Below are 18,163 nucleotides of genomic sequence, written 5' to 3' on the forward strand. Positions count from 1 at the left end.
TTCCTTCATACAAAGTCTCTGTGAATTTTTTAGAAAAGTTCATTAAGTTAAGCAGGCAAGATCTACCCTTTACATTCCAAAGCTGGTTTAAGTTTAAGGAATTTAAGCTGCCAGTATCTTTAGTTATGACTTTGTAATAGTGTGCTCCCTTGTCCTGCATAATGCGTGTAAGACATATTGGTGTATAGTTGCCAGATTCAGAGATAGGAACACCCTTGTATAGGCAATCACCTACAGCTGCTGTCTATACTTCTGACATGAAACAATTTTAGAAGCTGAAGCTGAACAGATTCAGTTGTGGGTCTGTGAGGCAGTTTTTCATTCTAACAAGGAAACATCTCAGATCATTATCAAGACCAAAGAGCTTTTCTTTTTTTTACCTCTGAAACAACCTGTGTTACTTGTTTATGGTGATCTTAGGGGAATTATTCATAATCTATCATGTGGGAAAAATCAGGGGTAGGTAGTAGGGCAGAGGAGTTTAAACACAATTTATCTGCTAACATGTTAGCTATGTCCAAATGGTTTGAGCGGGTGATTTTATACACTAAATTGGTGCAATACAGGGCACTGTATCTTAGGTTGCTAGTGTAGCTTAACTCATTCAGTCCAATGGAGCTCAGGAAGTTTGCACTGTAACTTTTGGCAGAATCAAATGATGTCCTCACATTTCAAGCAAATGTTCATATCTCTGGAACCATAATGATAATGAAATAAATATAAATGACTAACTCTTCAGCACAAACTATTTTTATAATGGTAGTATTATTTATGTTCTAGGTCTTAAACTGAATTTTGTAAGTCACAGTAAACACAGTACTATTGCATTTGTAATATTTTGCAAACAACTTACAATATCTCAGCAACCACTCAAGTTACATACATACTGTCAACAACATTTTATTCATCTAGTTGAGAGCTTTCATATGATGCTAAGTAGTTTTGTCTGTGTTACTTGGTTGTTGAAACATTTAGAAAAATGTAAAAATTATATCTATATAAATTAATATCATAAAATCAACAGTTAATATCTCCTTACTCGTACTAGATAGAGATCAAATATTAATGCAGCTGAGTTTGACATTATGTAAGCTTTAAGATGCAATCCTTTAAAACTTTGTACATAGAATGGTTTTGAAATTATTGATGCAAATAGGAACAAGCATTATTTGACACCTACAGGTGTCAGTAGGAGTTAACTGCAGATGCACCTGGTGGTGTTACTCAGATGTAATGAGTTAATGAATTTATTTTTCCTTTGTTGTCTGGGTTAGGCCTAATAGGCTAGTAGCTTTTTTTTTTTCAGGAGAGACCCAAGGTTGCATTTATACTGTTAGGGGAAATTTGTCCAAGTCATCAAGGAACGTCCCCTACTCTTGTCTATGGGTGCCATGGGATCTTTTACATCTACCAACTTGAGTAGATGAGGCCTCAGTTTAACTTCTTATCTGAAGGACGGCACACTCAGGAGTGTAGCAACACCCTCCCTCCATGCTGCTCTGGAATGAGAGCAATCAATTTGCCTGGTGCGAGAATAGAACCCACGACCTTCTGCACTATTGACACACTATTTATGGTTATCATTGCTAGTCGTGCTGATTTTCAGGTCATACTTTGCCTTGGGTGGTGATGCTGCGGTAGCGTTGTCGCCTCACAGTAAGACGTTGTCCTGTTCGATTCTCAGCTAGAGCATCTTCTGTGTGGAGACATGTGTGAATGGGCATACCTTCGTTGAAGGTTGTGCATCAGGGCCGGCAACTCGGCACGTAAAAATCTACTGCCAATCATTAGCAGACCGGAGTTCCGCTGTGGCGACCCCTAACTGGGAAAAGCCGAAAGACAACACACACACACTTTGTCTTGGTGGATTTTATTTTATTTCTGTGTTATTTATTTAATTTATTGAGTTCTATTTTGGAGCATGTTTCTAAGGCTGAGGATTTTTTTCTTTTATATTACAGTTTGTTACTGTAATTTAGTTTGTAGTTTGTTATACTGGGGCCCACTATAGAGGTTTATTCCTACATTTAGCATTGCATTTGCAGCAGATGAAAAACAATATCTCAGTGCAGGAATTTAGATGTGCATAGCAGCTCTCTACAAATGCAGCAGTGTTGGCTACTCAGTCTTTTGGGGTGAGGGGGTGATCTGCTTTAGGTCATCTTCTCAATACAACAAGTTTGCCTTGGAGAAATACCTAAAGATATGGAGAGGTTTGTGAACATATTGGGTTGGATCGTATTAGTGAAAACCACCACATGGTGTCAGACATGCATAATGATAGAGTAGCTATAGGCACAGAGTATAGTGGTGCAATGTTCATGATATCCAAGTCAAGCACATTTTCACTCCTGCTAGGAGAGAGCATAATCTGAACAAGTGAGCTGACATTCTTGAAACCTACAAACTTTTGTATGTATTTGTTTTCAGTAATATAGGTCTTCCACTGTAAAGACGGGTAGTTGAAATCCCCAATAGTAATAGCACTAGGCTGTATAGTAAAGGAATGAAACTTGTACAGCTATGCCTCATGTATAGTGGGTGTCATAGAACGGGTTCCATGGAAGAGAGTCTGGAGCTTGCTAGGTTATGGTAGGGGAATCTTATTGATAGTTTGTACAGTATGGAGGAGTTCCAAGTCATTATCTTTCCCTATGAATGTAGATGTAGTAGAACTGTGGAGGAATGTAGACATACCGCAATCTAAAACAGTGATGCCCTTAATGGTAGGTTTTTAATGAGTCATAGGCAATGAATCCCAGTAGGGAGGGTATGTTATCAATGCACTGGTAGCATTTTTCAGAGAAAATGTAGATGCCACTATTTTTCTAGGTAGAGGAATCTTTTTAGGGAAAGTAATTTCTTGTTGAAGCTGCTAGCACTGAACAGTGCTACTTTTATCCAGGTATGGTCTGGCTTGGTTGGAAGATGTAGCAGACCGACATTGTCTAAACAAGGCTCTGTGGGGGTTGAGAAAGCTTTCGTCAGTATATGAAACCTCCAAGGTGAGAGATGCAGGCAATTCTGGGCAAAGTAGTTTGACTATCTTCTTCTAGGCAGAAACATATTGAACCCCATGAGAATCACACCAAAGACTCAGCCAATTATTAAAGTAAATTATTTTTTGTTTATATTGTGGCATAATTCTCAGTAAATGCTGGATTTGATCGAGGCTGACACATATTGAACCCCATGAAAATCACACCAAAGACTCGGCCAATTATTAAAGTAAATTATTTTTTGTTTATATTGTGACATAATTCTCAGTGAATGTTGGATCTGATCAAGGCTATCTGTGTACCAGCCTCAGATGCATATTTCAGGAGCACCAAGGTGTCATACAACAATGTCATACATTCCAGGGATGTATGTCTCAAGCCATTCACATCCACACTGGCAATCGCTATGTCATAAGTGTATTTGGAATAAAGTGATTCAAGTGCAGCTCACTGTCAAATTGATATATCTGTGTGTCTTACTATGACCATGATATTTCCATGTGAGATGTCTGGCCATTAAGGCCTTAAGGGTTTGGTGACATCAGCTAGGTGACCCCTCTTATGAGTGTTTGTGGTGGACTATATTGTGTAAACAGGTGGTAGAGTGTCTTTGTGATGTTGAGGTAATTATTTCAGCATTGGAAGGTTTATTTTCCAGTGAGCAGCATAGTGGCAATGGATGAATGTGGGGTCAACCTGGTGGGTGTTGTCAGTATGTTTTTTTTTAATGAGAGGCTATCCTCCAGATTTAGGAGGTATTTACAACATTCATACATATAATTAGTGGCAGACAGATGTAAGTTCTTGTCAGTTTGCATGAGGCAGTTTGTTCATTGCCTCAGTATGTCTAGTGCTAATAGTCTGGTAATGGAAGATGTAGGGGTAAACTGTAGTACCATGGTTTCCAGAAACTAGTATATGAAAGACATCCTCGTAGATAATAGTTGTCTAGAAGCTTTACTAATGTAATGGTAATGGTAGAAGATTTGTAATTTAATTGGAGTACCTGGCAGAGGGACTATAATTTTACCATACCAAGTTGAAAAGTGATTCTAGACAGATATGTAATGTATGTGAAGTAAGTAGCAGAGAAATCTGTTATTATTTTGGAGTACCTAGCAAGGACCTTTCCAGTTTATATACTATCTAACTGAAAAATGGAATTGGTTGAGAGTTTACTAGGCTACATACAACACAACATGTAGTATAGAACCAGCAATTATCAACAGTAAGGTGGACTTTGATGCTAAACTACATTGAATTAATCCCTGGTGTAAAAGGGATTGGCTAGAAGTCAAGTCCAAGTTAGAATGACCAAGGTGCTACTAAGGTTGCTATTCTCTTCAAATGGCTTGTGCCCATGGAGTGCACTGCTCATCACTGCTGCACAATATGTGGCTCTGTATATCCCAGCCAATGGAGTATAGAACCACGCATGTGACAGCTATTTAAACAGCAAAAAAACTAACCAGCAATAACAGCTCCTGTACTGATCATGGCAAGTGGGATTTTCCCCAGGACATAGCCAGCTTCCATTCTTTTAGAAAGTCTCTCCAATAAAACAGGTATTTATATCCCAAGTAGCATCTCATACACTTACACAACAGTACAGTAAACTAAACTAAGTTTAAATTTCAATTTTCTGGTTTCAATTTTCTGGCAGTCAATGGATTGACGGTTTGGTCAAATCTGTCAGCCAGCAATCACAGTAGGAGACCTGTTGTGCAGATCTGTGTACTCCACATAAGTGGGACTGATTTGATTTTGAGAGATTCCCTACAATACAGCACATAGATCTGACAATAGATGATCTTCTTCAAGGTTTCCTTACAACACAGCACCTATATATTCTAACATTGCACATCCTCCCCAACCATATAGATATTTCACTTACAAAATCCATGTCTCTTTAATTTCTCCTTTCATTTGAAGGTTACTGCATAATACATGTTAACTTCAATTGATAACACGGTGTTGTAGTATTCTTATGGGTAACATCAGCCATTCTCTTTGTACTCTTGAAATTTGCAATCATTTTGTATGTTCTTGTGTACCTTAATTTTACGTATGCAGAGAGTTTTACATATCTTATGCATGTTGTAGTAACCAGTGCATGTTCTTGGTGCCATTGTTTTCACTGTTAACTATGCCAAATCAAGGTCTTTCTAATAGGTTCATAGGTTCATAGGTAAGTACTAGGCTATCTGCCCAAGGGCATTTATAAGCGTAGCCAGAATGTGTTGGCTTTCACCAGCCCCTTAGATTAGTTCCCTGTGCCTCTGTCCAGTAGAGCCATTAGTTCCCTGCGCCACTTTCCAGCAGAGCTACTGCAGTGATCCCCGAGGTAAATTTTCTGTTTCCATTCCACCCATCAAGGTTTCTCTTGAAGAGTGTTAGTGAAGGGCTCTGCCTGATGTATATTGGAATCCTGTTCCAAAGCATGGGGAGTCTCTGGGATAGGAAGCTATCCCTCCAGCATGCCCTATTTATCTTTGTAGTGAGGTTTATATCTCTAGAGTGTGTGGCTCTCCGGGATTTGTTTCTTTTTAGGTGGAGCATGTCCATCAATTCTGGGTTGGACATGGCCTTGTATGTCAGGCATAGATCATCTCTGAGTAAGCGGTATAAAACCGAGTACAGCTGGAGTTTCTTGAGTCGGGCTGCATAGGGCATCTGTTTGAGGCCAGAAATCCTCTTGGTGAGGTACTTTTGTGGTCTTTCCAGCTGTTGCAAGTGTCTTGTAAGGTACATCCTAAATGGGGCATTGTATTCTATGATGGGTCTAATGAGTGATGAGTAGAGAGGCACAATAACCTCTTTTGTTCTAGATGCGAACCCTTCTGTGATTAGGTGGGCCAAATAGAAGGATTTTCTAACCACCTTGGCAATATGATTATCAAAAGGAGAGATTACTATCTACTTGGGTCCTCAGATCCCTTATTACATTTTCTGTATTTAGGGGACTACCACCTATCTGGTAGTTTGCGGGTACTTTGTTTTTTCCAAAGGGGATGACTATGCACTTTTTGGCATTTAGCTTGAGGCCATGATTTTGACTCCAGGTATCCGTCTCAGTGAGACCCATCTGGAGGGTGTCTGTATCAGCCAGAGAATCAATTATGGCCCCTAGTTTGCAGTTGTCTGCGAACTTCGTCAGCCATAGTCCTCCTATGCTTGCCTGTACCTCTGAGAAGTATATACTGAACAGGAGGGGTCCTAGGACTGAGCCCTGGGGGACGCCACTTGTAACCGGTTTAGAGATGGATGTAGAGCCTGCAACTCTCACCATGTTGGTTCTATCCATGAGCCAGTTGGCAACCCATCTCATGATGTAGGGGTTTATGTTCAAGCTGGTGAGCTTTTCTATAATACTAGAATGGGGAATGGTGTTGAAAGCCTTTGCGAGGTATAGGTAGGATGTGTGGACCTCCTTTCCCTCATTTAATGCCTTGGTAACCATCTCAAAGAAGTCCACCAGCTTTAGGAGGCATGATCTGCCCTTAACAAAGCCAAACTGGGTAGGGTCCAAGGTTTGGAGGTTCCCAATGTCTCTGTTAATGAGTTCCATCATGATGCGTTCCATAGCCTTGCAGACCAGGCTAGTCAGGCTTATAGGGCGATAGTTCCCGGGGTCCATTGTGGCTCCACCTTTGTGGAGCGGGATAACTGTTGCTGTGCACCACTCTGTGGGTACGTAGCCTGTAGAGAGGCTGACTTTGAACAGTGTGTTTAGGTGAGGGGTTAGTTCATTTTGGAGCTCTTGTAAGACACAGCCTGGGACACAGTCCGGTCCCATTGAAGCTGTGTTTTTGGCTTTGGATAGGGCTGTTTTTATCTGTGTGTCGGTGATTGACAGGGCCCTACATTCTTCTGGTATGGATATGGGCCCTTTAGGGAGTGAGAGGGTGTTGAAGTTTGCACTAAACCTGTTTTCCAGAATGTTGGAATATCAGTCGGATCAGTGTATTTTGTGCCATTCTGTACTAACTCAGAGCAGATTTGAGAGTTTCCACTTAGGTTCTTGACATAGTTAAAAAACGCTTTGTGGTTATCTTTGGAGTCATTGGCAATTTTTCTTTCGAAACTAGCCTTGGATGATTTAATGAGGGATCGTAGTTTCTTGCTGATACTGATCAGGGATGTCTTTCCTTCTTGGGATTTTACTCTTTTCTGTAGTAGTTTCCTCCTTCTGCTGTATAGCTTGTTTATGGCAGGGGTCCACCAGACTGGTTTCCTTTTCTTGGAGGAGTGAGTCTTGGTTTTACTTGGGATAGCATGATCCATGCATTCCTGCAGATGCTCATAGAGTGCCTTTGTAAAGGTTTCAGCAGCTTGGACAACATTGTCCTTTAGCATGGGGGCTGTGAACCTTTCCACCTCGGTCTTAAGTAACGTGAAGTTTGCTTTTGAAAAGTTTTTCATGGTGGTTTCCTTGACTGGGGGTGGGGGTGGAATGAGGATAACCAGAGTGATTAGTCTATGGTCTGATCTAACCAGTGAGGGGTTGACCCCCGGTGTGGAACACCGGTCGCCCATGTTGGTGATGACCAGGTCCAATATGTTGTTCCCTCTGGTGGGGGTGTTGACCAGTTGATCCAGGGTGTTTGAGTTTATAAATTCTAGGAAGCGTTGGGCAAGGGAGTTAGTACTTGGGTAGTTCTCCCAGTTTATGTTTGGGTAATTGAAATCACCCAGTATTAGGGTGTTTGGTAGGACCTTCATATTTCCCAGTGCCTCCAGAAATGTGGAATGGGGGTCCTGGGCCATGGTGGGTGATCTGTAGCAAGCTACAATTTGGATTGCAGTTTTGTCCATTGTTAGTTGCACATGGATGATCTCTGATGCATTGTGCTGCGCCACTAACCTGGAGGTGTGGGTATCCTTGATGAATATGGATACACCCCCACCTTTTGTGTTTTGGTCCTGGTTCTGTGGCCGAAAGGTATGGTATGAGTTATAGCTTAGTAGTGCTGGGGTGCTCTCAGGAGCCTTAAACCAGGTTTCTGTTACTGCACAGATGTCGATGTTCTCCATACTAAGGAATGCCTCGAGTGCATGCATTTTGAGGTTTAGACTTCTGGCATTGAGTAGAATTACCCTCAGTTTTTGGTTACTTGTGCTATTTATGGTGGTGGGTTTGTCTTTTGAGCCTTGCCTAAAAAAGGCACTATGGGGGTGGCAAGAACCTTGGCCAGTATTTGAAAGCCTAAGGGTGACAGGTGCAAGACATCTCTTGCAAAGCAACATGGCTTGTCGAGCATGTCATCCCAGGTGGACAGATACTGGATCCCCTTTGAATGACACCAGAAACTTAGCCAGTTGTTGAAATTGATAATTTTTTCTTTATACTGTGGCATCATTCTTGGTGAGGGCAGGATGCTACTCAGGGTCAGGGTCATACCGGCCTGGGCTACAAGATCAGAGCTCTTCCATGTCTCTTTTCATGTAGTCCAGGGAGGTACGTCTCAGGTCATTCACACCAACATGGACAATGACAGAGTTGTATTTGTACTTGTTCTGGAGTGACCTGAGTGCTTGTGTTATGTGGCGGATCCTGGCACCTGACAGGCAGCTAACTGTAACCTTCTCCTTGTCCAGCCTAGTTTGTTGGACATCAGTGTTCCCGACTATAGTCACCTATTACTAGTGTGTTGGGTATGTTATTTTGCATTAAGGGCTGTGATTGCATGGCACACTGATTATGTGAAGTATGTGTTTCATGGTTGGTGATGGGGTGTGGAGGTTGCTTGGATGTCTGCTTTGGAGGTCTCTGCTGCTTTTGCAGATTTTTATTTAGAGCCTCCGAGTATGTTTTCGTATATTCATGTGTGTTATTTGCCGATGTTGGTTTATTAGGTCTATGTGAGACTGGTGGTGTGTTGTAAGTATTACCCTTCTCCTCTTGACTGTCAGTTCCAGTCTTGGGTTGAGAGAGCTTTGCCTCCAGTTTGGCTGTATAATTGCATCTCTCGCATATATTAATGTTTGGTGGTAGGAGGAGAAGGTTGTCTGTGTACATGAGGCAGTTGTAACATTGCCTCAAAATGCTCAGATTCACCAGTTGGACTGGAGAGTACACCGGAAACTGCTCTTTGGACATGCCTGAATAGGTAGAGTAAGCTGTTTTTCTGATTGGCTGGTGGGTACGAATAGAGAGCCTTGTCCTTCTGGACAGTATAGGGGGGTCTAGTGCTAAGGTTAATTAGTGCTTGCTATGAGTTTTACGCAAGTGCTTGACTGTGAAATGAATGGTTTGAGTGCTAAAGTTGAAGGTTTGTCTAGTTCCAAGGGAAAAATTGAAGAGTAGACTTCGTGGAGCCGAGAATAGTTTAACTCTAGCTAAACGGCGCTGCCCGGTGCACAAAACCGCACACATGTGGTTTTTATAGCAGGGAAGTGAAAGATATAGAAATTAGCCCAAAATGGCTGATAAACTACTAACTTCTGGGATGAAACCACTCCTCCTGTGACAGATAGGCTGCTCAAAACTCCCCTCTCTCACAGGTGAATGGAGAAACTTCCTTCTATCCAAGTAAGTTATGGGCAACACAGAAACTTGTAACACAGCCCTGGATTCAGCAATAACCTGAAAACTGGACTATACTAGTTTGGAAAGGCGTGAAAAAAATTTTTTTTTTTTGTTTTTGTTTTTTTTTTTTTTCAGAAAATAGAGCAAATACAATCAAAATTAGCCCAAAATGGCCAATAAACTACTAACTTCTGGGCTGAAACCACTCCTCCAGGGACAGATAGGCTGCTCAAAGCTCTCTTCTCTCACAGGTGAACAGAGAAACTTCCTTCTATCCAAGTAAGGTATGGGCAACACAGAAACTTGTAACTCAGCCCTGGATTCAGCAATAACCTGAAAACTGGACTATACTAGTTCAGAAAGGCAGGTAACAAGTATATATTTTTTTGTTTTTGTTTTTTCAGAAAGTAGAGTAGATACAATCAAAACAACACTTTAAATGCACAGAAAAGGCTATCACACTTTAGTGTGTAGCCTACAACAGTTAAACAGATTATTTAAACACAAAAAATTACTTAATTCAAGTGCAGGCAGCAAATAAGTACAATATGTAGCAATAACAAACTTTTTAAATCACGGATTCGCTAAAAAACTGGCGTTTTAGGCGGAATTAGTTAAGACAGCAAGAAAAGCAGAAAAATGATACTTAATCACTCCAGAGTCACTCTTTTGTCTATCTGCTGCTGTAGACTCTGAAGAACACTTGGAAGGCACTTGCTAAGCAGAATACAAGCGTGAAAACTGTGCAAATGTGGTTTTTATAGCAGGGAAGTGAAAGAGATAGAAATTAGCCCAAAATGGCCAATAAACTACTAACTTCTTGGCTGAAACCACTCCTCCAGGGACAAATAGGCTGCTCAAAGCTCCCCTCTCTCACAGGTGAACAGAGAAACTTCCTTCTATCCAAGTAAGGTATGGGCAACACAGAAACTTGTAACACAGCCCTGGATTCAGCAATAACCTGAAAACTGGACTATACTAGTTCAAAAAGGTGGGAAACAAGTATATATACATATATATATTTTTTTTTCAGAAAATAGAGCAGATACAATCAAAACAACACTTTACCCAATTAACCAGTTAAAAAGCTCAAAACTGAGCCCTGTTCCAGTAGTCTTCAATCAGACAAGTTCTAACTGCACAGTCCTGCCACTAGGGTACAGAGAAACCTTCCCCAAAAAAGGCGGCCTGAATCAGTGCATAAGTTATACAAACAAAGCTAGATCCAGCCAGCCTGAATCTAGTCTATGCTACAGCAAACAAGGTGTACAGATTTCAGAAAGAAACAGTTCAAGTAAGCATGCGCAATAAGCCTTTAACCAGAAATTCCCAGCTCAGAAGGGCAGAATCTAGCCTCTCCTCCCACAAGAGTGCAGACCACAAACCTTCTTAAGGTAAAATAACTAGCCGGAAGCCCAAGTGCTTAACCCAGAACTAATACACTTTTAGAATAACAGCCACTGAGCCTTCAATCAGCAGTTCCCAACTTAGAAGGATGTACGCTACCTGTCCTGCCACAACAGTACAGACCACAAACGTTCTTAATGTAAAACAACTGGTTTGAAGCCCAAGTGCTTAAACCAAGGGCCTTAGAATAACAGTTACAATCTAATCAGGCTACTAACAAGCAGTAATAAAGGCAGCAGAATAAATTCAATAGAGTACTTTTAAGAAGAGGCAAAAGCAAAATTAGGTAATAAAGTAGGAAGAAGCACAAATACACTAAAGCAGATGAAGTGCATTTTTTTTTGTTGGAGAGGGAGGAAACAGAGCAGATTAAGATACTATAGGGGAATGTCCTTCCCAAGGGCTCTTTCTGTACACCGCAGAGGAGATGGGACTGGTAGGAGTATCTGAAATCAAAATATGATCTCACTGTACTCAGTTGAGTGAGCAAATGAGATGGGTCCAGGAGGAGTGTGCAAAAACAGATTTACAGCAGGGGCGGGCAATTCCAAAGCCACCAAGATTAACACCACAACAGGAAACAGGGAGGGGGCTGGGGAACTAACTGCAGAGAGACAGAGACACAATATTTACTGAATCAAAGATACACAATATTTACTGACTCAAATCTTAAATAAGTGCAGAGAAAAGTATACTTAAATCAGCTTGGGTCCAGTTGATATATGCAGACAAGTCTCAGTAGCCAGCAACTCCGATTGAAATGATTACTAGAAATGTAACCAACACAGATTTTAATGCTAGCAGAAACCCCCAGGCTAACACACACTAACACAGGAATTTCAAAGCAGTCTAACAACTTTCAATGAGCCCAGGTGGCTACACTTTTTCACACTTCAGGCAACTAAACTGCAGAGAGACAGAGACACAATATTTACTGAATCGAAGACACATAATATTTACTGACTCAAATCTTAAATAAGTGCAGAGAAAAGTATACTTAAATCAGCTTGTGTCCAGTTGATATATGCAGACAAGTCTCAGTAGCCAGCATCTCGAGCATTGTCACTATGGATTCTCAGTATGCAATTTGGCTAATGGCGAGGATATTTTCAAGCTATGTCCCAAGGAAGAATATGTTCCATTCAATCTCCTTGGTGAATGCTGAAAAGCCAACAGAAGCATTTGAGGGTGGCTGGGTGTTTATGGGCATATCTCATTCAGTAAACTGACTGACAATTTATGGGTGGCTGGGTGTTTATGGGCTTATCTCATTCAGTAAACTGACTGACATTTTATATAGTGCCCACTATATATCCAAGGCTAATGTCAAAAATCCTGATCCCATCACCGTGATGGTCTATGGTATCTTCAGCTGGTGGTCTATGGCATCCTCAACCATAAGAATAGGTTTGAGAATAGTGAACTGTAGGAAACCAAATTTAACTGTTAGTTTATGCCTGACTGAGGTTGGAGAGAGAGAGACAGATGCAGCTGGGCTGTCTGATGGTTTTAATGTGCTGGATTAATTCAGTCAATAAAGAAATTAAATTTAGGATCATAGTATCATAGGAGGTTACTAGGCTATTGATGTTGAGGCCCTTATAAGCTTAGCCAAGATTTTAGCCCATGTTTAGACAAGTCGGCACCCAAAGCTCTGTCCAGCAAGAACACAGGTGGAATCCCAGAGGTGTATTTTCTGTTTCCCATTTAGTTGTCCAGGTTGTGCTTAAAAAGGGATAATGAGGTACTCTGCTTGATGTGGAGAGTGGTCTATTCCACAGATGGGGGAGTCTCTGGGACACACATCTGTCCAGCCAACAAGTCCTATTGATATCACAGACCAGGCTGAGGTCACACATATGGGTTGCTCAAGTGGAGCTTGGCTTGCGGATATTCAGCAGTCCCATCAAGGTGGGGTCTGAGATTGCTTTATATGCCAAACAGAGGTCACCCCTGAGGAGTCTGTATGAAACTGAGTAGAGGGATAGGACGTTTAGCCTATTTGTGTAGGGTAGATGTTTGAGGCCCTGGATTCTCCTGGTGAGGAATCTCTGTGTTTTTTCCAACTGCTGCATGTGCTTTGCGAGGTACATGCCAAAGGGGGTATTGTACTCAATAATTGGCCTTATAAGGAAAGAATACAGGGATGTTATGACCTCTTTGTACCTGGATGAGATACCCTTACTTATGAGGTGGGCCATGTAGAAAGCTTTCTGTACAACAGATGCAGTATGGTGGTCAACAGTCAGGTTGCTATCAGCCTGGGTGCCCAAATCCCTCACTACTGATTGTATACTTAGGACATTGTTATTAATGTGATAATATGTGGGGATGCAACTCTCCCCAAAGGGGATGATGATGCATTTTTTGGCATTCAGCTTGAGGCCATGTTTCTGGCACCAGTCATTTGTTTGGGTGAGAATCTGTTGCAGGATGTCCACATCACTTGGAGAATTGATGACTGCGCCCAGCTGTCGATCATCTGCAAAGTTAGTCAGCCATAGTCCATTGGTTTTGGCCTGCAACTCAGAGACATATATCCTGAATAACAGAGGCCCCAAGACTGATCCCTGGGGTATACCACTCATTACAGGTCTACTGCTTCAGATGGCTTCTCCTATTTTGATTAGGTGGGTTCTGTCAGTGAGCCAGTTTGCTACCCATCTGGTAACATATGGATTGATGCTTAATTGAAAGAGTTTATCTACTATACCTGAGTGGTGAATAGTGCCAAAGGCTTTGGCCAAGTCAAGTTAGGTGGTGTGCACTGTCTTCCCCTCATCCATGGCTTTGGTGACTATCTCAAAGAAGTCGACCAGATTTAACAGACATGACCTCCCCCTGACAAAGCCAAACTGTGTGAGGTCAAGTGTGTGGAGGTTGCCAGTGTCCCTGTTAATGAGGTCCGTGATAATCCATTTCATGGCCTTGCAGATCAGGCTAGTTAGGCTGATGGGTCTGTAATTTCCCAGATGGGTGGACGCTCCATCTTTGTACAAAGGGATGATAGTGGCTGTCCTTCACTCAGCTGGGAATGTACTATTGCTGCAGCAATACTTGCCTTTGGTAAGACTTTTGCCTTTGAGCAGTAGGTATGTTTGTTTGAAACTGTCGGTCCCAAACTTTTAGCTACAGTTATCCCTCTCCACAAAGGAGGAGTGACTACAGGCCCTGGGAACTATCATCCCATTAGCCCGACGAGTCTGATATGCAAAGCTATGGAACGCATCATCATGGACCTAATAAACAAAGATATAGGGAATCTCCAAACTCTGGATCCTACACAGTTTGGTTTTGTGAAGGGTAGATCATGCTTGCTCAACTTGGTTGACTTCTTTGAGTCAGTCACCAGAGCTGTGGATGAAGGTAAGGTGGTTCATACAGCCTACCTTGATCTGGCCAAGGCCTTTGATACCATTCCCCACTCAGGAATCATAGAAAAACCTACTAAGCTAGGCATCAACCCCTATATCACTAGGTGGGTTGCAAACTGGCTCACAGATAGAACACACAGTGTGAAAGTAGCTGACTCCAAATTAGACTGCCAACCAGTCCTGGGACCTCTCCTGTTTGGTATCTACTTCTCTGAAGTCCAGACCAACACAGACTCTGGTTGACAAAGTTTGCAGATAATTGCAAGTTGAGCGCTATTATTAACTCCCAAAAGTGATGTTGACATCCTACAGAAAGGCCACAATGAGACCAACGACTGGTGTCAGAACCATGGCCTTAAGCTCAATGCCAAAAATGTGTCTTCATCCACTTTGGGAACAACCCGGTCCCTTGAATTACCACATTGATGATAGTCCAATGAACACAGAAGGCATTATAAGAGATCTGGGAACACAGGTTGACAGCAACCTCTATTTTGACCACCACATTGCCACTGTGGTCAAAAAGTTCTTCTATGTGGCACATCTCATTACTAAGGGTTTTGCATCCTGGAAGAAAGAGGTCATCGTCTCCCTCTACTCTTCTCTCATTAGGCCAATCATCAAGTACAATGCCCCATTTGGCATGTACCTCACTAGACACCTGCAACAACTGGAGAGGCCACAAAAGTACCTCACAAAGAGGATCCTAGGTCTTAAACACTTGTCCTATATGGGCAGACTCAAAAAACTTCAACTATTCTCTGTCTCGTATCTCCTACTTAGAGGTGATCTCTGCTTGACTTACAAAGCCATGTCTGACCCAGCTCTGTTAGAAATGCTACATCTAAAGAAATCCCAATCCCTCCACACCACACACTCCAGAGACCTCAACCTCATTACCACAATCAACAGAACATGCTGGAGGACAGGTTCATATCCCAGAAACTGCCCATGCTATGGAATAGACTTCCCATACATGTCAAGCAGAGCACCTCACTGGTCCTCTTCAAGAGAAATCTTGATGAGTGGATGGGGAATAGGAAATTCACCCCAGGGATCAGTCTAGTCGTTCTACTTGACAGAGGCATTAGGAACTAAGGTTGGGTGGCATGATGCCAGGGTAATCCTATGGGCGGCTTGTAAAGGCTCCAGGGCCATTAGCCTAGTACACACCTATGGACCTATGAGCCTTGTTTATTTATTATAAGGCTGAAAATGAATTTTTGCCACACTACATGGAGTGAAATGTGTTCAGCTGAAATTACATTTATTTAAAAGTCATACTGCTTGGCCATATTCAACAAAGGAGTTGCGGATGTCATGCTGTTAAATGCATGTGAAGGTATTGGAAGTATTTTTTCTGTTGATGTCAATAATGTCAATACAGTATTTGTGGATTCTTTGGCCATGGCTTCCACAAGAGGAAGTTTAAAGTATTGCAAAGTAAGAGGCTCTAGATTTGTTGAGTCTGTCTTGGAATTTTTACTAAGTGGTTTGTGTGACATTTTTACCCCTTTTACCCTTTGGTTTGGCTGTCATTTGGGATATTTTTCAGTCAGTTTAATGTTATAGACATCAAGGTTGTTTTTAATTTCTCTGTTTCTAGACTATGGCCAAATAATCCACATTAGCAGTATCAGTGAAGTAACAGCACAGTCACCTTTGGTGCCAAAAGCTGTAGGTTCTATTCCTACACTAGGTAGATGGACTGCTGACACTGCAGTATAATATAACAAGGTGATGCACTCCTGAGTGCATTGTTCTTTGATTGAGACTTTAAACCAAGGCTCTACCTGCCTGAGTTGGTAGTAGCTCATGTGGATGTAAAATGTTCCACAGCACCTATCAAAAAGAGTAGGGGAAGCTACCTTATGCACTTGCCAAATTTCTCCTAGTAGCATAAATACCATCTTGGGTCTCTACTGAAAAGAGGCTACTAGCCTAGTGGAACTAACCCAGTCACCAAAGGCTAAATAAAATGAATAAAATTATTATGTGCTGTTGAGATCAGAAAAAATGGCACTGTGGCAAAATATGGCAAGTCTTTTGCTAGTAGGGTTTGGCTTTATTGGTCTGAATGCGCAAATAAAGATTTAAAAATGTGAAAGTGAAAAGTCAATGCATTCAGAAGCCATGTCTTAAATAGGTAATTTGCATATATTCTATGAAATTACACTACACGAGGTTTAAGACATTAAACATTGAAGACTTTAGCTTTGTTAAGTTTTTCCTGAAGTTTTTGCTAAGTGGTTTGTCTGAGTGATATTTTTTACCTTTTGGTTTATAATACAAAGCACTGCATTTCCCCATATTCTAGAAAGCCCTGTTATGCTTTAATCATTCTGTCAGGATAGTTAGATACTTCTACATTTTTTCCTATTTTGATATCTGTTTTACAATACTTCATTTTTTGTGTCATCAGCAAATTTACTGATCCATATTCCTGTGTTAACAAATATGATAAAAAGGCCTCTAAAACAAGACCCCTGTGGAACTCCTTTCTTTCTAACTCTAAAATTTGAAAATATGTTAACAATTCTGACATGATGTCTCCTGTTTTGCAGTCAGTTTTTAACCTATACTCTAATACAGGAATATACATCCAAGCTTATCATTGCTAATAGTAGTTCACTATGAGGTTCCAAATTAAAGGTTTTAGCCAAAACTGTATTTATAAATCCACTAAGTTTGTGTGAAAGTGTATAATAAGTTTGTCAGAGAGGAGCAATTCCCCCACCCAAAAAATTAATAACTTGTATTATTTTTTTGAATGACTATGGCCTTTTACTTCCCTATCAAACTGTTAGGTCTGTAGTTACCAACCTTCATGACATTTTCTCCCATAGATATTGGTAGAACAGTTGCATCTTGATATTTATTTATTTATTTTATTTATTTATTTTAAACATGGAATCAGTCTAGATGATATTCGTTTCATAAGGTACCAATTAAGCCCACCTAATCCATAGCAGCATTTATACATTCGTCTCTGCTATAACATAGTCAGATTATCAGATGTGTTTCTACCACCTGTTGGCATCAGGCTGTTAGATGTTATCAGCATGTCTTTTTATTTATGTATCTATATTTATTTATGTATTTATTATGAATAACAAGTATGGGTTTATAGTTTCTCCTTGCCTTTCTAAAACACCTTCTTAAGGCAAAAATAGTGATTTAATATCTTAGTATGTTATTTTGTGATTGAGAATTTTTGGAACATTTTCCATTAATGCTTTTTGTTCTTGTTTACTAGTTAATGGTGTGCTAAAGCAGTTTATTATTTTTGTGTAAAAACAAGAAGATGCTGAGAGCAGGCAATTTCAGTGTGCAGAATTAAAGGCAGCCATGACCAAATAGATGACCGCATAATAAATGAAAAGCATCACCAGTTTTATTGGACCCTCACAAGAGAACAACTAAATGGTTTACTGATCTTTGTCAGTGTAAAAAGTAACATTATTAAACAATCACTTTTATAAATTTAAGCATTGTCATGTGATCATAAGCCTCATTCAACAATAACATTAAATTCAGTTACACAAACACAGTAATTAACAACTGGTATTAAATAACTAATCTGCATTGAATTCATCTGTTGCCCTGGCTGTTTACCATTTTGTGTTTTAGTTGTTTATTATTTTATGTGCCTTATATCTTCCAAGAAGGACATTACCTGTGATTAATGTATTCATAAAACTACAACATTGTTTCCAACTATCTACAATATTAATCTGTGTTAATCCCCTTTCCCAGTTCCACAGCTGGATTTTATTTAAACATGAATTATAGTATGCTTGGTTGAACCTTCTTAATATACTGTTATTAATATGTAACTTCTTTACCTTGGTGCT

The sequence above is a fragment of the Protopterus annectens genome, chromosome 2.part1, assembly GCF_019279795.1.
Source record: "Protopterus annectens isolate FY-2018-M chromosome 2.part1, PAN1.0, whole genome shotgun sequence".
Classification (NCBI taxonomy): Eukaryota; Metazoa; Chordata; order Ceratodontiformes; family Protopteridae; genus Protopterus; species Protopterus annectens.